The sequence below is a fragment of the Erythrolamprus reginae genome, chromosome Z (assembly GCF_031021105.1).
Source record: "Erythrolamprus reginae isolate rEryReg1 chromosome Z, rEryReg1.hap1, whole genome shotgun sequence".
NCBI classification, from domain to species: Eukaryota; Metazoa; Chordata; class Lepidosauria; order Squamata; family Dipsadidae; genus Erythrolamprus; species Erythrolamprus reginae.
In genome coordinates, this window is record NC_091963.1 from 58,149,210 (window position 1) to 58,173,287 (window position 24,078).

Here is a 24,078-nt window from a genome sequence, read left to right on the forward strand (position 1 = left end):
GCCGCCAGACACTCAGCAGCAGAGTGGAGGGGAGATTCGGAGCTTATGGTAAAATCTCCTATGCTACCGCGGGCCGGGTAAATGGCCTCAGCAGGCCGCATCTGGCCCACGGGCCATAGTTTGGGGACCGCTGCCCAAGGGCATAGTTGATAAAATACCCTTGTGATTGTCGGGGTTGAATTGACTCTTTTATTCTTTAAAGTGACAGTGCTCTCTGGGCTTGTTTGGCTTAGAAGTGGTCTGAGTTCCTCTGAGTGGAACACACGCTTTGGGAAGATTGAAAAATGACAGAGAAAGGGCCTCATTCTAAACAGCATACTAGAGATTGTGGGCTGCCTAAAGGTAAGTAAAATTCGCTTGCAATCTCTACTGGGTGGGAGCCATTCAGCCTTCTCCAGATCAATCAGCCTCTTTTCACAACGGAGTAACTGACTTAGGGATAGGATTTTTGTTCCCCAGCATCCTCTGTTTATACTATTATTTGATATTTGTAGGGTGATTTGCTTGGGTTGTAAATAATAGTTGCGGTTCGAATGCCTCCCTTCCTTGTCTATGTGACCTCTAGGCACCTTCTTCTCACCCTTAGCCACCTCCGTGGTCTGCAGTCTCCGCTCATCAAGTTGATTTTCAATAAACTTCAGGAGGGCCTCTTTTAACGAATCAATCTTTGCTTTAACCGTAGTCAGCAGCTCAAAAATAGAGAGTACAGTTTGTGCTGTTAGCAGGCTTTGTCTTGATAAGAAGTCAATTATACTCTCATTATTCAAATTTGTCAAGTTTGGCTTCTCACCCCCATCTTTCGAAAGCTCTGCAGCTGGGCAGAGGACAGAATCTGTTCAGAGGTGAAGGAGGGGTCCTCCTCCTCTGCATTAGAAGCGAGATCTATGAGATGTTGGCTTTCGATCTCTGCTTGTTCATCCCACTCCAATGCCTCCTGTTCTCTTGAAGAATTGAAAGGTATTAGGTTACAGGGAGTGGCTGCCTGCTTCTCAGATACCTGTCGACTTTCTGTTGTTTCAAGGGCTTTTGTGAAGTTTGTGATGCAGAGTATGTGCGTTGCCTCTTCTTGCTTTTTCCCATGTTGGTTAATTGTGAAAACCTCCGGTGCCCAGCTCTCCTTTTCTCTGTCTTGCTTCTCGGCCTCTTTTTAAAAAAAATTATAATAAATTATAATAAAGCCAAGAGGAACTGCTGCGGACACATTCCACCCGGTATAGATTTTTTAAAGTTTTTTTTAAAAATGAATTAAAAGTATAAAATATTGTTAAAATTTTAAAATGGAAAAATGGAATTAAAAGTTTAAAATAAATTAAAATTAAGTTTAAAATTTAAAAATATAAATGAGTTTAAAAAGAGAACCTGTTTACTTTTGGAGGAGCTCTTTAGAGTCAGTGATGCCTGTCCATTTATTACATTTCTAATTGGTTCACTTATTTTCCTTCCCTTCACAAATCCATATTGATCCTCTTCAATTATTTTTGGTAAAATATTTTCAAGCCTATTTGCCAAAATCTTCATAAATATTTTATAATCTTCATTTGCCAAGCTGATAGGACGGTAGGACCCAGGCTCTCTTAAATCTCGATCCATCTTCGGAATAGTAACAATCTCTGAAAGCTTCCATGTCTGCGGGATATAATGAGTTAACAATATATTATTAAACAGTTTCCCCAAGTGCGGCAACAATACATTCATATAAGTTTTATAAAATTCCCCTGTAAACCCATCCGGGCCCCGTGCTTTGGCTTGTTTTAACCCTTTAATTACTCTAGCAATTTCTTCTTGTGTGATTTCTGCATTCAATATTTGTTTGTCTTCTTCACGTACTATTTTCCCAACATTGAGGACTCCTATATTAACCTGTTCCTCTTTATACAAATCCTCATAATATTTTCTCATTATCTTCTCTAGCTGCTCTTTACCATATCTAACCTCTCCACTAGGGTCTCTCAGTGCTAATATACATGTTTTTCTTTCCTCTTCTTCAAATATCTTGCCATTTGTTGCATTGATTTTGTCCCCCAACACAATGTTTTTTGTCTCATCATCATTCTCATCTTATTCCATTGGATCTCATCACATACCTTCAATTGTTTCCTTTTCAATTTCAATAAATTATTCCAATCCCTACACTTAGTTAATCTTAACTGCTCTTGTATCAAGTCTATTTCCCTTATCTTCATTTCCCTTTCTCTACCCACTTCTTTCTAATATCTGCTTCCATACATATACATTCTCCCCTCATATAAGCCTTACATGCATCCCACACAATTGATTGTTTAATATCACCTATCTCATTAATTCTAAAATATTCACATAACTCTGTCTCCAATTTATCTTTATCTTGCTCACTAGCAGTTACAAATGCATTACTGTATATGTCCAAATACTTTGGTTGCATTCCTGACCTATTTCCAATTTTGCCAATAGTGGGGCATGATCTGACAACCAAATACTTTTGATATCTATTTTTTTTAACTTGTATATTTCCCACCCTATTCATTGATATATAGTCAATGCAACTAAATGTATAATATCTTGCAGAATAATAAGTATCTCTAATTTGGGATATCTGCATGGAGATCCACCATATTAAGTCTGTTTAAATGTAACATCCTACTATTTCCGATCCCATTTGTTAATTGCATATTAAAATCTCCTGCCAAAAACGTTGTGCCCTCCATAAGGTTATCGAGCTTCCTTTTTGTATTTATAATAAATTGTTTTGTTTTCACATTCGGGGCATAAATTGCTGCCAATGTCAACTTCTTTTGATTAATTTTCCCTTTAACAAACAATCACCCCCCTTCTCTATCTTTCTGAACTCCAACCTCTTCAAATAAAACCCTCTGATGAATATGAATTGCCGTACCTCTACTATTTTGCGTTCCTCGAGATTCATATACCCATTTCCAATTAATCAATTTATCCCTTCCTCCCCATCTTTTATGTGTTTCTGTCAAAATCATAATATCCACCTTATTTTACTTAGCCATTCTCAATATCCTGTAATGTTTTAAATCAGATCCCAAACCATTTACATTTAAAACCATTATATTACACTCATTCATAATATACAATAATATCCCTTTCCCCCTTTTGTTTCACTCTTGGTTTGCTTGTTTTCTCCTTCCTCACCCCAGTAACCCCCCCTAAAAGTGCCTCCCCCCATGCTCCCCCCACCAAAAGGGGAGGGGACAAGAAAAAACCTTGTCGAATCATGAGGCATTACTCCGGATTGCGGATCCCACCTACTGAGCTCCACTTTCAACCGCTTTTAAATATAAGTAAAAATAAAAATTCCTCTCCCACCCTCCCTTATGCATTTAAATGATTCCTTCTTTTACTTTTTTAAAAAAAACTTACTTTACCTTTTTCCTTCTCCCTGCAACAAAAATAAGAGTTAACACTGCATTCCAGAAACGTCTCAGACGAAATCACTTCTTCGCTGTCTTGTTCTGCTGGGCTCTTGTTTTTCTTTGCTCCCTTGTAATGGCCTCCACTTGCCTGATTAACTCCTTCAGCTCTTTCTCCCTTTGCTTTTCCTCCTTGTCTGGGGTACTGCGACCGCTGAAATAATCTTCTCCTCCTTCTCCTTCTTCTGCTCTTTTTGGCTCTATAGTCCCCCCTCCTTCTGCTCCTAGTTGCTCACTCTCTTGAAACTGAATACCCAGTTGATTCAATAATGCCTTTCCCTCCTCCAGTGACCGAGCTCTGAACATCTTGTTTTCTTGAAACACCAAAATGGCAGCTGGAAAACCCCAAGTAAACTTGGGCTTGAAATTGGGCATAAGGCAGCTCTCGCTCTCAAGGTTTCCCAAGAGAGATCTCTCAGAACTCTTATCTCGTTCCAATCTTGTTTAAGGCTGGCACAGCTTTTCAAATATTTGTAAATGTCCTCACCTTTTTTCTTGCTGACCAAAGCCATAACAATGTCTCTTTGCCTCTCCCAGTTTCTACGTGGGACAGCCCAACATAAAATATTATCAGAAAGAACCTGAGCAACCTGTGCTTGCATCCAACTTAGAATTGCTCCATTTATTTATTTATTTATTTGATTTGATTTGATTTGTATGCCGCCCCTCTTCGCAGACTCGGGATGGCTAACAACAGTAACAAAACAGTATAATCCAATACTAAAACCAGTTAAAACCCATTATATAAAAACCAGTCATACATACAGATATACCATGCATAAAATTTTAAAGGCCTAGGGGGAAAGTGTATCTCAGTTCCACCATGCCTGGCGGCAGAGGTGGGTTTTAAGCAGCTTACGAAAGGCAAGTAGGGTGGGGGCAATTCTAATCTCTGGGGGAAGTTGGTTCCAGAGGGCCGGGGCTGCCACAGAGAAGGCTCTTCCTCTGGGTCCCGCCAAGCGACATTGTTTGGTTGACAGGACCCGGAGAAGACCCACTCTGTGAGACATAACTGGTCACTGGGATTCGTGCAGCAGAAGGCGGTCCCTGAGGTAATCTGGTCTGCTGCCATGAAGGGCTTTATAGGTCATAACCAACACTTTGAATTGTGACCGGAAACTGATCGGCAACCAATGCAGACTGCGGAGTGTTGGTGTAACATGGGCATATTTGGGAAAGCCCATGATTGCTCTCGCAGCTGCATTCTGCATGATCTGAAGTTTCCGAACACTTTTCAAAGGTAGCCCCATGTAGAGAGCGTTACAGTAGTCGAGCCTCGAGGTGATGAGGGCATGAGTGACTGTGAGCAGTGACTCCCGGTCAAAATAGGGTCGCAACTGGTGCACCAGGCGAACCTGAGCAAATGCCCCCCTCGCCACAGCTGAAAGGTGTTTCTCTAATGTGAGCTGTGGATCGAGGAGGACGCCCAAGTTGCGAACCCTCTCTAATGGGGTCAATGATTCTCCCCCCAGGGTAATGGACGGACAGATGGAATTGTCCTTGGGAGGCAAGACCCACAGCCACTCCATCTTGTCTGGGTTGAGTTTGAGTTTGTTGATACCCATCCAGGCCCCAACAGCCACCAGGCACCGGCACATCACTTCCACTGCTTCGTTGACTGGACATGGGGTGGAGATGTACAACTGGGTATCATCGGCATATTGATGATACCTCACCTCATGCCCTTGGATGATCTCCCCCAGCGGTTTCATCTAGATATTAAATAGCAGGGGGGAGAGGACCAACCCCTGAGGTACCACACAAGTGAGAGACCTCGAGGTCAACCTCTGACCCCCCACTAACACCAACTGCGACCGGCCGGAGAGGTAGGAGGAGAACCACTGAAGAACAGTTCCTCCCAATCCCAATCCTTACTCTGCAAGGGCTCCCCAACTCCCCCCTGGTTAAGAAGGGAGCGGGTTACCCTAAACAGAGCGGCCGGGCGGGATTCCGCTGATTCAATCAAGGCGGCATGATACGCGCATCTTGCCACCTTGAGCGCCACTTTGTAAGTCTTAATATGAGCTCTTACAAGTGTTCGATTGGATTTGGACTTACTCTTCCTCCATCGCTTCTCTAGATCTCTCTTCTGGCATTTCAACTCCCGGAGCTCCTCATTGAACCATGGATCTCTACAGGGTCTAGTGCCACGGAGAGGTCACAGCGGTGCAATTCGGTCAAGGGCCTGTGCTGCAGCCTTGTTCCAGGCCTCAGCCAGAGACTCTGCCGAACTGTGGACGAGTGTATCTGGAGGAACCCCAAGCGCCTTCTGAAAACCTTCTGGATCCATCAGGCGCCTGGGGCGGAACAACTTAATCAGTTCCGCCTCCCTGCGGGGGAGGATTGGAGCCAGGAAGTCAAGCCGCAGCAGAAGATGGTCTGACCATGACAAAGGCAACACTTCTAAGCCCCTTAGTCTCAGACCATTATTCAGTTGCTCAGAGAGGAATACCATGTCGGGTGCATGCCCCCCCCCTCGTGAGTCAGGTCCATTGCTGCCATGGTGGCCATGAACTCCTGTGCCAGTCCAGAGGATTCACCGAGCGATGGCAGGTTGAGGTCCCTCAAGACAATAAGTCTGGGGAACCCCACCGCCAGCCCGGCTAACTCCTCGAGTAGCACAGACAGGGCTTGTGCCATGCAGCTGGGATGCAGGTATGTGAGAAACAAGCCCACCTGAACCCCTAAGTCCAACTTCACTAGGAGGGACTCGAAACCCGCAATCTCTGGAGCAACGAGTCTACACAGGCAAAGACTCTCTCTGGCTATAATAGCCACTCCTCCCCCCCTTCCCTGGGGTTGAGGTTGATGCCATATCTGAAACCCGGCTGGGCAGATTTCAGAGAGAGGAACTCCCAACCAGGTTTCAATTACACATGCCAGGTCGGCCTCCTCATCCAGGATCAAATCCCGGATGAGGAGAGCTTTATTTACGACCGACCTGGCATTGAGTAGCAGCAACCTGAGCCCAGGGCCAGAATTACACTCATCACCAGTGCCCAGGGTTGAGCTCACAGAGCCAGAACAAGGGATTGTTATTAAGCAACGATCCCTCGTTCCCCTGGAACGGCTAGCTCCATGGCTCCCGCCATATCTGCCTCTCCCCAGCAACACCGGAATATCGACCCTATGTCACCCCAGAGATAGGTGCTCTCCCCCCCTCCTGCCTCTCCTGCGCCCATTCATCTCACTCACATTGTAACCCCACCCATCCCATCCATACCAGTCATTCATTCCATACATCCTATACCCACCCCAACTATCCATCATTTTAAAGAACCCCCCAATAATTTCGTTAAAATATAATTAATTAATAATTAATAATTAAAAGTATTAATATTAAAACACCAATAAAAATAAATAAAAATAAAAATATAGAGAATACAAATATAGATAATTGTGCAATAATTCAATTCATTGAGATAAATCCGGTCAGCAGCAATTAATAAAAGTGCTAAGTTCTCAAAAGTGCCAAGTTTCTCAAAGTGCCAAGTTCTCAGAAGGCAGAGTCAAAAGTTATTCAAAGTCAAGGATCATTCAATATCTCTCCTCCCCCACAATAGGGAGGGGGGGTGTCCATGTCCAGGGTATACTGTTCATCCAGCTGCATCACATTCTTTTTGCCTCCCCCATCTTCACAGCTCCTCTCCATTCTCGTAAGTCACTCCGGGTATCTGTCAATGCTTCCGCTGGTGTTGGGGTGCATCTCTGAATCTCCTGGCCCCTAGTCGTAGAATACAGCCTCCGCATGACTCTCACACCACCAGACCTCGGTCTACCAGTCCTCCTCCTTTGGTCTCCTTTCAGTCTCCTCTCTCCTATCGCAATGGTCGGTCCTCCGTCCACCAGGTCCTCCAGCGCCAAGCGCACCCACCATACAGCTGCTCGGCATCCCGGGTCTGCCTGGTTGATCGCATTATTTTCAAGAACGTCCTCCTCCAATGCAATCCAACTCATTCGGCTCACTGGCATGTTCGTTCAAAAAACTCGCCCAAAACTCATTCATTCGTCCACCCCAGCCTCAGTCTCAGCATGGAATGCTGCCGGAGCGAAAAAGAAACTCAGGAAAAGGACTGAGAGGCAGGGTCAATTATCTCGTTCTGCAGCGGCCGCCATCTTCCGAGCCCCAACTGATCGGGGCTCTCAGCTCTCAGCTCTCCCACAGTAAAAAACAAGGAGAGGACACCGCACAGGAACCGGACACCGAAACAGGGAACTTTCGCCTCACTGGACATACACGCAGGCTTTCAAGCTAATTCAGAATTAGCTATATTACTGATGTTATTACCGTAGTCCAGCGGGGCAGCAGTCTCTTCCTTCCTTCCTGCTGCTCCACCAGAACCGGAAAACTTAATTTTGAACCTGAAGCAAAATCTGGTCTAAATCCAGGGAGACGTAAATTCCTTCTCCTTTGGCGATCTTCCAAATTAGCAATTCTGTAATTCAATTGTTTAAAAATCTCATCCTGAATTTTAGCTTGTTTTTCCAAACTTTGAATTTTTTCTGCCGCCACCTCTCCTTCTTTCTTAACTGTTTTAAAGTCTAAAAAAGATTTCCCAAAGCCGATTCCACTTTCTGAAACCTTTGTTCAAAGCCTGAAACTATTTGTAATAGCTGATCCAGCTTCGTCTCAATCTTGCCGAGGCTAGGTTCAGACCCTTCAGCCATTATATTAAGATTGTACTCACTCGTAATAGCGAAAGAAGTCCCGTTTTCCTTAGAAACTCAGATCTTAGATTCTCTTTGAACTCCCGAGAATGCTTTACTCCTCTGCTATCCTTCAAGAAGGATTTATGATGTTTTAAAGAGGAATTTCACCCTTATTTAATATATCACAATTAGAGCTCAAAAATGAGGGCTCCTCCAATGCATCTGGAAGGAGAGTCCAAGTGGTTATACTTGAGTCTTATTGGTAGGGACTGAGTTTACATTTAAATATTAATTACATGTTAATTACGTACCGCCCCCTAGCTGCCCCAGAGGCTCAGTTTTAAAAAACTCAGTCAGGAAAGGGACACTGAGTTTTTCCTCTGTGAAAAAAAGTAGGTATTAATGGTTTAAAATTAAGTGTTTGTTTTATTAATATGTAAATCTTTCACTTACAGGTCATGTTGCTGTTCAACAGGAGTCTCTGCCCTCCATGGGCACCACCCCCGTTGTTCTCCTTAGGGGGCTCCTTCTACCAATGAGTACTGCCCCAAGGAGATTAGAGCCCCGGGTCACTGGCCTCCGAGGCCATACCAGGCTCGTTCCAGCCACGTTGGGGGGGTCCGCCCCCCCACTGAAGGGCTGAGGTATAGAAGACCCTATCGAGCCAGCGGAGCAGAAAGGGAAGATACAGACAGCCGATATAGCCGCTAGGACGGCTTCCTTAATTACTCGGCTTGGCACCAACATTTTAAAGTGCGAGAAACCTTGGCGAAGCGTCAGCTGTTTGGCGCGAAGCTGGCGCAGTGCCAAACAGTCAAAAACCTCCCCCCTTCATTTGTGAGGCTTAAACAAGGCAAGGGAGTACTACAGCGCCATTATTATTTGGCGTGAACTTGGCAGGCAGCCAATTCACGCGCAGGCGCGATAGAACCTGAGGAGAAGGAAGGCTTAATTGCTACTTGTCTTTAACAAAGCAGCCTCAGAACCTTGCTGTTTAACACCGAATAAAGGGAATTGTGAGTAAACTGCCCCTATTATGGCTGATCATCATAATGCCTCAAAAGGGGAACAATCCACCCCACCCCCAGTGGTCTCCAAAACTAAAGAAAGACCATCAGGCAGCAAGGCCAAGGCCAAATATCAATCAGGCTCATCCCTTAAAGAGGCTGAGAGAAAAATAAAGGCCCTGGAGCAAAAATTGGAAGCAGCCTTGCACCCAACTGGCACGATTCCTGGAAGCCTAATCCCAGCCATGCCACCCTTTCAGCAGTTGGCACAGCCTTCTGAATCACCCTCCAATCGAGGTTTATGGGCCCCTATTGGACTAGCCTCCGAAAGGGACTGGTCACCTGAACGCCAAACATCGGGATTTTCTCCACAGCCGATGTCTGCAGAGAGGCCAGGTTCTTCCAGTCAGCCCATCCACATGGCCCAAGGCCTGACACAGAGCGCCCAGATGCCATCTGCCTCATTCACACCCACAGCTGCAGGGTTCAGAGATCAGCCTGACACATGGCAAAATATTACACCAGCCTGGCAGGACATTATTGCCAACGCCTATTTGCAGGGCATGGCGGCTGGAGTACGCCAATCCACAATTCAGCCACTACGCCCGGCCCTACCTCGGGACCTATGGTCAGCGCCGCCCTCACCAAGGATGGGCTCCATGATGGAGGACTTCCCACTAATGGATGAGGGTAGCAACCAGGACAATGACCTCTCAGATGATGAGGGCAATCCTCCTGAGCAACCGGCCTTCACCGGACTATTTAAGCCAACTTTGTTCAGGATTTTGTTGCACAAAGCCAGACAAGCCCTTGAAATGCCAGGCTCAGCTAAACCACTGGAAGCAGCCAACACTGCCAGAACATTGGCTACTCTAACCAAGGAGCCTCCCAAAGAGTCGGACCATATACTGTCCTCCAAAACCTTTTTGGAAAACATTAAACGCCCATGGCAACACCCGGCGGTGGCCCAGGGCCCTTCCATGATGGAGAGAAGGTTTTACACCTTTGATGACGACATCGAGGCGGCCCTGCAATTCCCGCCCGTTGACAAGCCAGTGGCCACATTAGTCTCCACGGCCCTGGTAACATCCGAAACGGCAGACAGCCTGAAACCAGATAATAGGAGGGCAGAGACTTTGTTACGCAAAGCACATGAAATGTTGGAATGGGCTCTGCGAACCGCGACAGCGGCATCATTTTTTAATAGAGTGTCCATCATGTGGATCCAGGAGGTTCAATCCAGACTGGGCCTGGAGGATGGTCGACTAAGACAGGATCTAAGCAAATTACTGGCGGCAGCCGAGTTCTCCACTGACGCTACCCTGAATGCAGCAAAGTTTTCCTCTAGGGGTATGGCGTCCACACTGTCATTGCGCCGTTTGCTGTGGCTCAGGAACTGGCAGGCAGATGCCAAGTCAAAATGGGGAGAAACTTTTTGGAGACATTCTTGAGCCAGTACTGGTGGAGGATAAGGACAAAAGGAAGGTCCTCCCGAGAGCCTATAGATGCCAGGACCGGAGGGGCGCTCCCTATTTTCGTAGGCAATCCTTTCGATGGGAACCTCCCTCTACCGCAACCCAGCCTGCGAGGCCCTACATACAAGGTCAGTTCAACCAGATGCCCTATAGAGGTGATAGGGCATACTTCCAGGACAGAAATAGGGGTTTTCAGCAGCCCAAGCTCTCCTGGAGAGGATCCAACCTGAGGAACTTTAGGCGCTCCAAGTGACGCCGTCAACACGACACCCCTAGGAGGCAGACTTCAAGCCTTCAGCACCTCCTGGGGAGCTACATCTTCAGACGCCTGGATCCTCTCCACAATTTCTCAGGGCCTACATTTGGAATTTCTACAACTTCCACCAAAAAGGTTCCTATCCTGCCCTCTGGTTCACGACCCCTCTAAGAGGGACCTGCTGAATCAGGAAATATCTCACCTCCTGGAAATATAGGCCATAGAGGGGGTGCCACATCAAATGGAGGGAACAGGATTTTACTCCAGGGTATTCATTGTGCCCAAACCATTGGGATGGTGCAGATTAATACTGAACTTAAAGCAGTTGAACCGGTACATACACTACCGAAGGTTCAAAATGCACTCCCTCCAGTCCATCCTGGAGTCGGTACGCACTCAAGACTTCCTTACATTGGTAGATTTAAAGGAAGCGTATCTACACGTCCCGATACACCAGGCTCACCGACAATACCTCCGGTTTTGTGTGGAGGACAGACGCTACCAGTACAGTGCAATGCCGTTTGGCCTTTCCTCGGCACCACGCACTTTTACGAAGCTTCTAGATACTCTGACAGCCAACCTCCGGTCTCGATCTATCCGGGTAATGGCCTATCTAGATGACATTATTATTTTGTCAAGAAATCCAGCGAAAGCCTGGAAGGATTTACAAACCACCATCCAACTTCTAGAGGATTATGGCTTCACCATCAATGCCCCAAAGTCACCTGGAACCCACCACCACCCTTCTACACCTGGGATCAATGATAGACACTGTCACCAGTATGGTATACCTTTCACCAGACAGACAATTAAACATCCAGAGGCTGATAGCCGCCCTCCAGGGCCAGCACAAGGTGGCTCTAGCATTTCTGTCCAAACTACTGGGGACCCTGGTTTCGTGCATCGGCATTGTCCCCTGGGCACGTTACCACATTCGTCCATTACAATGGCTGCTGCTTCCCTACCAGAAAAGGAGGATCAGCCATTCGCACAGGCGAATCACAGTGGAAAAGACTGTTCGCGCATCCCTCAGATGGTGGAACTCTGCAGCCCTGCACCAAAGATCTTCATTTCACCAACAAGAACCTATCATCCTTACGATGGATGCCAGTCTCACCGGTTGGAGGGGCATATTGGCCCCCATGTAACACAAGGACTATAGTCTCTACAGGATCTATCACCAAACAACATCAACGTCCTGGAGTTCAGAGCAGTATGACTCGCCTTTCGAGAATTTGCACCGTTAGTAGAGGGAAAACATTTTAAAAATATTTTTATTTTATTTTATATGACTTACAAACATTTAGACATCAAACAATACAACATTAAACATTTACACTTAATATATTTACAAGATTTATTTTTTAACAATTCTATTTACTATACCTTTTTCTTGATTTCCACCCAGTTGTAAATTTTTTCCCACACTTTGTAATAGTCCTTATTTTGTTGGTTTTGAATTTCGTATGTTAATTTGCTAAATTTGGCGCAGTCTAATATTTTTTTAATTACCGTTTCTTTGTTTGGAATCTTATCTTGTTTCCAGACTTGTGCATATGCTAATCTTGCAGCAGTAAGTAAGTGATTTATTAAGTAGTAATTTTCTTTGCTATGTTTGCCTCTAATTATGCCTAATAAATACATTTCCGGTTTTATTTCAATTTTATAGCCCAATATTTCTTCCATCCATGCCCTAATTTGAATCCAAAATTTTTTTGCTTCGTTACATTGCCACCATATGTGGTAGTATGTTCCCACTTCTTTTTTACACTTCCAACATTTGTTACTAATGTTTACATTCATTTTGGCTAGGCGTGCTGGCGCATAATGCCATCGGAAGAACATTTTATAAAGATTTTCTTTATATGGTGTTGACAAAGTCATCTTATAATTAACTGACCATAGTTTTTCCCAGTCTTCTAGCTGAATTGCATATCCAAAGTTGGTCATCCAAGATATCATGTTAGGTTTAACAATTTCTTCGATGTTTTCATAGTTTAATAGATAAATATACATTTTGGTTATAAATTTTTTGTCAGATCCTGTCAATATTTTGTCTATTTCATTTTGTTTATTACATATTCCAAATTGTACCAAGTCCCTTTTATATCTGCTTTGAATTTGGTAATATGGAAGCCAATCTATTACTATACCTTCCTCTTTAAGTCTTTCTCTAGTTTTAAGACTTCCTTTAGTATTTAATAGGGCTTCGTAGGTTATTTTTTGTTCTTGGCTTATTATGTTTGGATGAATTTGAGCTTCTAGGGTGGATAGCCATCTGGGAATTTCATTATAGTGTTTTTTTCCTGACTTTCCGCCAGTGTGTCAATAGTGTATTCCGAATTTGGTGTTGTTTAAAGTGAGAATGTTTTGAATGTTCTTTTTCCCACAAATGTGCGTGCCATCCTTCATTTATATCGTGGCCTTCTATTGTTAGAATTCTAGGATTTTCAAGGTTGACCCATTCTTTGATCCATAGTAATTTAGTGGCTTGGTAGTATATTTCTAAGTTGGGTAAACCGAATCCTCCTCTTGTTCTTAAATCTTGTAGGGCTTTCATGTTTATTCTAGGTTTTTTATTGCACCAGATAAATTTAGAAATTATTTTATTTATTTTAGCAAAGAACGATTTGTTTAGTTGTATTGGTGCTGTTTGGAAGAGATAGAGCCACCTTGGAAGTATATTAGACTTTATTGTATTGATCCTTCCCATTAAGGATAGATTTAACTTTGACCATTTTTCTAAATCTTCTTTTGTTTTTGTTAATAATTTTATATAATTTAGTTCTTTCAGTGAAGAATACCTTGTCGTAAACCAAATCCCTAGATATTTAATTTTTTTTTCTATTTGAAAACCTGTTTCTTTTATTAATAATTTGTTTAAATCTTGATTACAATTCTTGGTTAATATTTTAGTTTTATTCCTATTTATTTTTAAGCCGGCCACTTTCCCATAGTTCTCTAATTCTTTTACTAAATATATCATTGAGCTAACTGGATTTTCTAAGAAGAAGACCAGATCATCAGCGAAGGCCTGTGTTTTATAAATTTGTTGTTTAATTTGGGTGCCCTGTATTGATGATTCCCCTCTAATTCGGTTTAATAGTATTTCTATAGACATTATATATATTAAGGGAGATAGTGGACAGCCTTGTCTCACTCCTTTTTTAATATCAAATGTATTGGTTAAATCTCCATTTATAATTATCCTTGCCTTTTGTTTGGAGTATATTTTATTTATTGTATTTTCAAAGTTCTCTCCTAAATCCATAGTATTTATTAATTTTTTGAAAAAGTTCCAATTGAGGTTATCGAAGGCTTTCTCAGCATCTAGAAATAGCATTGCAAACTCCTTTTCATTATGGCTTTCATAATATTCTAGCATATTTAATGTAATTCTTATATTATTTCTAATTTGTCTGTTAGGTAAGAAACCATTCTGATCAGAGTGTATTATTTTGTTTAATAAAGAATTGTATAGTGAAGAAAATATTAAGGAAGAAGATATATTAAAATATTTAGAGACATGTAAAGTCAATTTAATAAGTAAAGAAGATAAAGAAATATTAAACAAAGAAATAACAAAAGAAGAATTGGAAAGAACAATTATGAAACAGAATAATAATAAAACACCAGGCCCAGATGGCTTCCCAATTGAATTCTATAAAGCAACATTCCATGTAACGGGAGAATTATTATTAGAAATTTATAATAAAATGTTAACGAACGGAGAATGCCCGGTATCATGGCAAGAAGCTAACATAACGCTGATACATAAAGAAGACACAGATCCAAAGTATATTAAGAATTATAGACCAATATCTCTGTTAAATGTAGACTACAAAATTTATATGGCAATAATAGCAGACAGATTTAGTAGAGGGAAAACATGTGTTAGTCCTAACGGACAATATAGCGACCAAGGCTCACCTGAAACACCAGGGAGGTACGAGGTCATAAGGATTAATCAAAGAGACAATGGCGTTGCTCAATTGGGCAGAAAAACACCTTGCCTCATTAAAGGCAGAGCATATTGCGGGTACGACCAACATACAAGCAGATTGGTTGAGCTGGGCAAAGTTGGACCCTGGAGAGTTGTGTTTGGACCCAGATATTTTCCTGCAAATCACCAAACGTTTTGGAGTGCCAGAGGTGGATCTGTTCACAACACACCTCAATGCCTAGCTCCCCAGGTTTTACTCTCGGTTCCCGACACCAGGAGCCGAAGGAGTCGATGCACTACATCTACCTTGGCCTCGGGTTCTCCTGTATGCCTTCCCACCAACGACACTCATATCGAAGGTAATTCTCAAAATTCTTGCCGAGAAAGCAGAGGTGCTGGTTGTGGCACCACACTGGCCACGTCAGCCATGGTTCTCCGACCTCGTGGGTCTGTCAATTTCACCCACGTGGAGGATTCTAGACCGACGGGTCTCAGCCAGGGGGTCATAACCCATCCAGACCCTCAATGGTTCCAGTTAACCATCTGGCACTTGAGGGGGACAGACTAAAGAGCCATTGATTGCCAGACAAAGTCATTTCCACAATCCAAGCAGCCAGGACCCTCCACGACGAGGATCTACTAATCGACCTGGTCCGCGTTTGTAAGTTTCTGTTCTAGACGAGACATTCAACCACAATATGCATCATTGATTCCAATCTTGGAATTTCTGCAGAGCAGTTTGGACAGTTTAGCGCCTAACACCTTAAGGAGACAGGTGGCCACCCTCTCAACCATCTTCAAGACGGACCATGGATCAAAGATTTCTTAAGGGGAGCCTCCAATACTCACTTACCACTAGTGCATAGGTTCCCGACCTGGGATCTGTCATTAATACTCCGGGCTCTCACCAGTCCTCCATTTGAGCCCCTCAGGACGATTTCGTTGTGACTTCTCTCTCTTAAAACAGGATTTTTAGTCGCAATCACTTCTGCTTGCCACGTGTCAGAGCTAGCGGCCTTTTCTGTTCGTCCGGATCTCTGCATTTTCCACTTGGATAGGGTAGTCTTACGTCTGGACCCGACATTCATGACTAAGGTGAACACTTGGTTCCATAGATCACAGGAGCTCGTACTTCCAGATTTTTGTACACACGGTAGCCACCCGTCAGAACTGAGGTGGCACAAAGTGGATGTGTGCAGGGCACTTAAAATTTATTTCAGATGTGCCAAACCATTCAGGAAAACAGAGGCCCTATTCGTTTCATTTGATCAGCACAAAATGGGCCTCAAAGTATCATCAAGGACTATTAGTCATTGGATTAGACTATGCATCTCAGAGGCCTATGGGGCACGCTTGTGTTCCCCTCTGGATGGAATTACTGGACATTTTACCAGGAGTGCGGCCACCTCAGCTGCGTGGGCCACACAGGCTGCTGTGGAGGACATATGTAGGGCAGCCACGTGGTCCGCTCCATTGACATTTGTGAAACATTACAAACTTGATACCTTCGCTTCAGCTGAGGCGGCTTTCGGGAGGAGAGTTCTGCAGAAGGTGTGCGTGACCACTACGCCCCTGGTCCAGCCTTCTCCCTCCCTTACAAACTGAACTTGGGCATATCCCACTTGGACTCTCCTTCCAGATGCATTGGAGAAGAACCGTTGAACCTACCTGAACGGTCTTCTCGATGCACTGGAAGGAGAGTCCAAACCCGCCCGGCATTTGGCCCAGGGACTTTATTATGTTAAATAAAGTTTATTCAATTATCACTTCTTCGTTTTTTAAAACTGAGCCTCTGGGGCAGATAGGGGGCGGTACGTAATTAACATGTAATTAATATTTAAATGTAAACTCAGTCCCTATCAATAAGACTCGAGTATAACCACTCTCCTTCCAGTGCATCGAGAAGACCGTTCAGGTAGGTTCAATGGTTCATCTAGCCTTGATGCATGCGCAATCCTGTATGGCATCTCAGGATCCCTCCACAGCTGGATTACAGCATTCCTGTCAAACAGACAAGTGGTCAAAATAGGAAGCTCCATATCCACCCCTGTCCCTGTTAAAAGCGGTGTTCCTCAAGGTAGCATATTGGGACCAACACTCTTCTTTCTCTACACCAATGACCTTTGTGATCACGTCACAAGCAACTGTGTTCTCTTCGCAGATGATGTAAAACTCTTCAACACCACCAATAACACAACTACTCTCTTCTGATTGGTCTAACACATGGCAACTTCAAATCTCAACCAGCAAATGCTCTCTCCTACACATTGGCAAAAAGAATCAGAACTCCAAATATAAACTGAATAAACAAATTATCACAAATAACCCCCACTCGATTAAAGACCTTGCAGTACTAATAACAAATAACCTAAGCACCAAATCCCATTGTATTGCCCACAAGATCATAAGCTGCAATGTCCTGCCTGTCAACCACTACTTCAGCTTCAACCACAACAACACAAGAGCACACAACAGATTCAAACTTAATATTAACCGCTCCAAACTTGACTGTAAAAAATACGACTTTAGTAATCGAGTTGACAAAGCATGGAACTCATTACTGGACTCCGTAGTGTCTTCCCCTAACCCCCAACATGTTACCCTTAGACTATCCACAGTTGACCTCTCCAGATTCCTAAGAGGTCAGAAAGGGGTGTGCATAAGTGCACTAGCGTGCCTTCCGTCCCCTGTCCTATTGTCTCTCCTATATCTCCTATATCTCCTATATCTTCTCTTCTATTCCTATATCTTTTCTTCTATTCTTTCATTGTTATATTGTATTCCTATATCTTCTCTTCTATTCTTTCTTTGATATATTTTACTACAAGTATATCCTCTATAGCCTTCCTTGTGTATTGGGCAAAATAAATAAATAAATAAATAATAAAGTCATAGAAGAGCCAAGAGAAACTATAGGGTACAAGATAATAACATTACGACCTCAACCTTTTACTTTTACACAGTAATATATAGTAGCCATTTGTATTACAAGAAATCTAGTAATCAGCAAAACGAAAATCAAAGTTTCATTTTTTAATATCTCAAGTACAAAATCCAGAAATGGTTTCCAAGGGGAAACAAAATTAAAATCTTATTTGCTTTAAATAAAGCAATCAATTTAACCATCTCTGCTTTTTATCTTTACAATAGTAAATAATATATATTTCTATTTGCCCTTTTTCATCTTTATAGAGTATTATTTATATTCGCAATATGTATAGACTATCATTTATATTAATAAAAATTATTAATTGCTTTCAGATTCTTTAACTTAAAGTGGCAAAAAATCCATTTTAAAATTTCAAACTTTTTAAAAAAAATTCTAAAATCAATAAATTTCTGGTACATCTTGTTAAAAACTTCATCTTAACATGCTTTCTTTCACATTCTTTCACATTCTTTCACATTCACTTTCAACACTATTTTACAAGCTTTATTAACTACTCAAGCATTATATATAAAGGGGGGGGAAAGAAAACACAATTTTCAAACCCATTTTATAAAAACAAAACTACATTAGAGCTTTCTTCAATTACATATACTAAACTAGTAAAAATCCATCTTGGCATCAATAGGCACGTTAAATTTAAGTCACTCCCTCCAGCTTATTCTTATAGAATAAAATAATCTTTTCTGGAATGTCTAGCTAGAAATTATAAACTTCTGTTTTTCTTAATGGATTCTTACCCTTGTTAGTAGCCATGAATAAAAAGTACCAAACTTCAGAGGAGGACTGGGTCAAAGAAAAGAAAGTGAGATCTTTGATTTATTTAAACCATCAGCTCTTAAAACTCATGCATTGAAAGGGTGGTGAATGTAAATGTTCATTTCCATTTATTTATTTATTTATTTATTCATTCATTCATTCATTAGATTTTTATGCCGCCCTTCTCCTTAGACTCAGGGCGGCTTACAACATGTTAGCAATAGCACTTTTTAACACAGCCAGCCTATTGCCCCCACAATCCGGGTCCTCATTTTACCCACCTCGGAAGGATGGAAATCTGAGTCAACCTTGAGCCGGTGATGAGATTTGAACCGCTGACCTTCAGATCTGCAGTCAGCTTCAGTGGCCTGCAGTAGAGCACTCTACCTGCTGTGCCACCCCGGCTCATTATTCTTACTGGTGTACAGGATTATAGTAATTTTGTAGATAAGCCTACCCTTTCTTAAGAAATTGTAAAGGAAAAGACTGAAACTAGACTGGGACTACCTTTGAAAAGTGTTTGGAAACTTCAACTCGTCCAAAAATGCAGCCGCGTGACCAGTCTTGGGCCTTGCAAGAAATGCCCACATCTCGCCATCACTCCGTGGAATGCATTGCCTACCAATACGTTCCCAGGCACAATTCAAAGTGTTGGTAATGATCTATAAAGCCCTTCATGGCATAGGACCAGATTATCTCCGAGACCGCCTTCTGCCGCACAAATCCCAGCGACCGGTTAAGTCCCACAGAGTTGGCCTCCTTAGGGTCCCGTCGACCAAACAATGTTGGCTGGCGGGACCTAGGGGAAGAGCCTTCTCTGTGGGAGCCCCGACCCTCTGGAATCACCTCCCCCCAGAGATTCGCACTGCTCCCACCCTCCTCACCTTTCAAAAGAGCTTAAAAACGCCGCCAGGCTTGGGACTTTTAGATCTTCCCCCTGATCAATGAATGTTTTAAGTATGAGTGTTGAATGATTGGTTTGATAGGTTTTACTTTCTTTTAATTGAATTTAATGGTTGTGTTTAATGTAGTATTAATTGGATTTATATTATTGTTCTGTTTTTGTATATGCTGTGAGCCGCCCCGAACCCTCGGAGAGGGACAGCATACAAATCCAATTGAATAAATAATTAAATAAATAAGTAAACAATATTAAGTGCTTTGAACACCTAAAAGGTGTTCATAAAAAAGATGAAACAAAAGGCCAGAATACTTTTTTAAAAGATGTCTTATACCGTGTTTCCCCGATAGTAAGGCAGTGTCTTACTTTCTTTTTACCCCCAAAAGCCCCCCTATGTCTTACTTTCGGGGTATGTCTTATATTGGAAAAAATAAGACACACCCGGCCAACACACCTACCCGAACCCGCAACACCCGTGTCCGGTAAAAAGTAGTAGCACCCTCCCCCCCACACACAAACACACGGAGACACATCTGCATCCCCGCCTCGCCCGCCCACCCGGCGTCTCCGAAGCTTACCGGTCTCTGGCGGGCGCCTTTCGGCAGGAGAAGCCTTCGCCGGGCTGCTTCGCTGCTTGTTGCTGTTCCTGCTGCTCCCGCTGCTCCCGCCGTGTTGCCCGTCCCAGCCGGTAAGCTTCGGAGACGCTGGGTGGGCGGGCGAGGCGAGCGGCCGGAGCTGCGCCCTTTACCTCGAGCTCCCTCCTGAGCCTGCCGCTGCCACCGCGCTTCCTCCGCCGGCCGAGGAGTCCTCCTTATCCGCGCCGCGTTTGGAGTAAGGCTTGAAGCTGGACTTGTTTCTTTTGAATTTTTGTGATAAATAACATTGTTTTTGAACTTTCAAGCGTTTGTGTCTGAAATTTGTACCTTTGAATTTTTGGAAGACTCTTACCATAGAGCCAGGCAGAACAATCCGCATGGCACCTTTCTGCGATTCAGAGGGATGCTCAAATTGAAAAAGGTGGAGAAGAATGGCACCATCATTTCCATCTTCAAGGTGTGCACAGCAGCCGCATGTTGTATGACATTGTGCCTGTCATGTCCTTTAAGATCTGGCCAGCTGCGGCCCAGAGCTGGCTGATGAAGAACCGTTTCTGGGATGGAAAACTTCTGTGAGCCGCCACGAGTTTTCGGAGAAGGGTAGCATACAAATCTAATAAACAAAAAAAAAATCTAATAAATAATAATAATCATTATCAAGGAAGAAATCATCATCTGCTTCCCTGCTTGCTCATACAAGGGCTGGAAGGATGAATGGCTCCTATATTTTGCCCGCAGCAAAGTACAATTGAAGAAGTATATCTCCAGCAGCCTCATACAAACCTACCAGGCCTGCAAGGCCATCATTATCAAGCTGCTCTCAAGGCCCAAGGCCAGCGGTCCCCAAACTACGGCCCGCGGGCCGGATGTGGCCCGCTGAGGCAATTTATCAGGCCCGGGGAGGATCGCACAAGATTTTATCAATAAATATAAGCTCCCGAATGTCCTGTCCATTCACCACGGTCTGCTGCTGAGCAAGGAGGCGGCACAGAGGCAAGGTACAGGCCCGCTTTCCTCCCCGCCCCTTGCCTCTGCACCGTCTCCTCCTCACCTCATCCTCCGCGGTGAATGGACGGGAGATTCAGGAACCCCCCTGAATTTGCCCGAACGGAGGCGGCGGCGGCTTCAAGGGACCAACAGCTGGTCCTTCTCGCCGCTGCGTTGCTGCAGTCTACGAGCTCCGCTGTTGTCCCCGGGCACTGTTACCTCTAAGTTGCGCTGAGAGAGAAATAAAGAGAGAGCAGAGGGCGGCTTGCCGGTCCACGGCCCCCTGGATGAGCGGCCCCGCATGGCCCCAGCAGCAGAGTTCGCCGTCGCCTCTGCCCACGTCCGGCTCTCCAGCAAAGAGGCAGCAGCCACGTCCACCCTTTTGCCCTCCACGGCACCCAGAGCACGGCCCCAGGCCACTGCCACCTCCTCCTCCCGGTAGCGTGCCCAACCTCTTCCTGCAGGAACGGGTGGTGGGGTGGAAGTGGTTGGACATATCTACACGCGCGCCTGCTGACTTGGAAGAGGGGAAAGAAAAAAAATCTGTGTCTCCAAAGAGGGGGGGGAGAAAGAAAAAAAAGAGCTCCAACTTGGCGGAAGGCAGAAGGGGAGAACCGAGCGTGCTGCAGCAAGTTTGCTTGGCGAAAAGGCGGCTACTCCTTTCTGGGGCTTTTTTTTCTCCCCCGAGCGTGCTGCAGCAAGTTTGCTTAGCTTTCTGGGGCTTTTTTTTCTCCCCTTCCACCACCCCTTTCCGGATGTTGTTTGCCGCTTAGGAGTGACCCTCTCTCGGGCTTGTTGTGGATGCGGCGTGGATGAGGGGGAAAGCCGTAAGCGCGAATTAGCAAAACCAATTCAACCTCTTCTTCGCCTCCTTACCGACTACTGGGAAAAAAAAGAAGCTTCGTTGGGATTTTGGCTCTCCGCAGATACTTTCCAAATGTGCTTTCCTGGGCAGCTGGGCTTTTCCCCTCATCCGCACTGCATTCACAAGCCCGAGAGAGGGTCACTCCTAAGCGGCAAACAACATTCAGACAGGGGTGGTGGAGGGGGAGAAAAAAAAGCCCCAGAAAGCCAAGCAAACTTGCTGCAGCACGCTCGGTTCTCCTGCCTTTCGCCAAGTTGGAGCTCTTTGTTTCTTTCTTTCCCCCCCCTCCCCTCTTTGGAGGCGTAGATTTTTTTCTTTCCCCTCTTCCCAGTCAGCAGGCGTGCGTGTAGATAAGTGACTGTGCCTCTTAGCTGGAGAGCCGGACGGGGGCGGAGGCGACGGCGAAGTCTGGTACTCTCCGCTCTCTCTCTCTCTCTCAGCGCAGCTTAGAAGTAACAGTGCCCGAGGACAGCAGCGGAGTTTGGAGGCTGCAGCAATATAGCACCAAGAAGGACCGTGTGTTGGTCCTTTGAAACTGCCGCCGCCTCCGTTCGGGCGAATTCAGGGGGTTAGCTGGAGAGCCGGGTGGAGGCGATGGCGAAGTCCAGTGCTGGGACCATGCAGAGCTGTTCATCCAGGGAGCCGTGGACAGGCAAGCCACCCTCCGCTCTCTCTTTCTCTCTCTGTTGCCAGCGTGGTGTATGAGAGAGAGAGAGAGAAAAAGGAGAGGAGAGAGAAAGAGTGAGTGAAAGAGAGAGAGAAAGAAAGAGAAGAGAGAGAGAAAGAGATAGGGACAGAGAGAAAGAGGGAGAGATAGAGAGGAAGAGAGAAAGGGGGAGAGATGGAAAGAGTGAGAGACAGAGAGAAAAAGAGAAAGAAAAATGAGAAAATTATGGAGAGAAAACGAGGGAGAGGAAAATGAAACAAATGAGAGAGAAGGAAGAAAAGAGAAGGAAGAGAGGTGGAGAGGAAGGAGGGAGGGAGGGAAGGAAGGAAGGAATGAGAAATGGAGGGAGTTTCTTGATTTAAGTTTAAATTTACTTGTTAATAAAAATGTATAAATTACTTTATTACTTAATTACTTCTTATTTTAAATATTGTATTTGTTCCCATTTTGTTTTTTACTTTAAATAAGATGTGCAGTGTGCATAGGGATTTGTTCATAGGGTTTTATTTATAGTCCGGCCCTCCAACAGTCTGAGGGACAGTAAACTGGCCCCCTGTGTAAAAAGTTTGGGGACCCCTGCCCAAGGCCATCAGCCCTTACCCCCTGTGCAGCATCAAGCTCTGGGCCTGTGGCTGGCTGCCTGCTAGCTACCTGCTGCAATAGAATTATAATGCCCATATGCTGGTGGGCCCGATTGATGACCTGCAGCACTGCCTAGTGAACAAGACCTAGCCCAATTACTTCATTACCCGGTGCAATATTTTGGAGTACCTCTCTGAGGAGATGGCCCTCCACGCCCATAAATTGTCATCAGTATGCTCTGATCCCGCCAAGCACCTCCAGATGGCCATCAAGCACACCAACCATCTGATACTGGAGTTTCAAAGGAGGGATAGCGCCACCAGTTTCCCTTCTCACCAGTCGGACAGAGGGGACCCGAATCAGCCCGATGGTTGGATGGCCAAAAAGCTGCAGTAGCTGTAGACTGAGAATTCTGACAAATCCATATATGTCTTCATAACTCTGATGATATCAATCGACCCCACTTCCGAATGTCGACAAATTCTTCTGAGACACCCTCTGTCTCCAAGGCCTTTTGCCTGCCCTATGGTGGGATCGCTTTCATTCACCTGGGTTTACCTGGCTAAATACTACATCCTAGAACATCTTGAATCTCCAAAGACCTATGCTAGAGTTCTCTTTGTAGACTTTAGTTCAGCATTCAACACCATTATTGTTGTTGTTATTATAATTATTATTTATTACATTTGTATGCCGCCCTTCTCCGAAAACTTGTGGCGGCTCACCATCATACTGGGGAGAGGGGCATGGTCAGCATCTTGGTGGTGAAGTGTTTCTTTAGCTCTTGTGGGGAAACGCCAAATCCCCAGTGTTTGGGGGTGTCAATTCATTTTGAATCGGCCCAGAGACCCCTGTAGGGGAGGGGAAAAAGGGGACTTGGTTTGGTCCCATTTTGGGGTCAGCATACCCCAAGGCATCTGGACCTGGAGCCTCCACCTACAGCGGCACGAAGGCGGTTAGCCCCCATTAGCCGAGGAGACTGCATGCTGGAAAAAGTTGTTTGAAGAATTGGAAATCATCTGGAAAA

General features: G+C 44.5%; 1 pseudogene; it reads left to right on the forward strand.

The window, feature by feature from the left end:
* Window positions 1-14,782: 14,782 nt before the first annotated feature.
* LOC139153827 (nucleotidyltransferase MB21D2-like) lies at window positions 14,783-23,617 on the forward strand (annotated as a pseudogene).
* Window positions 23,618-24,078: the final 461 nt, after the last annotated feature.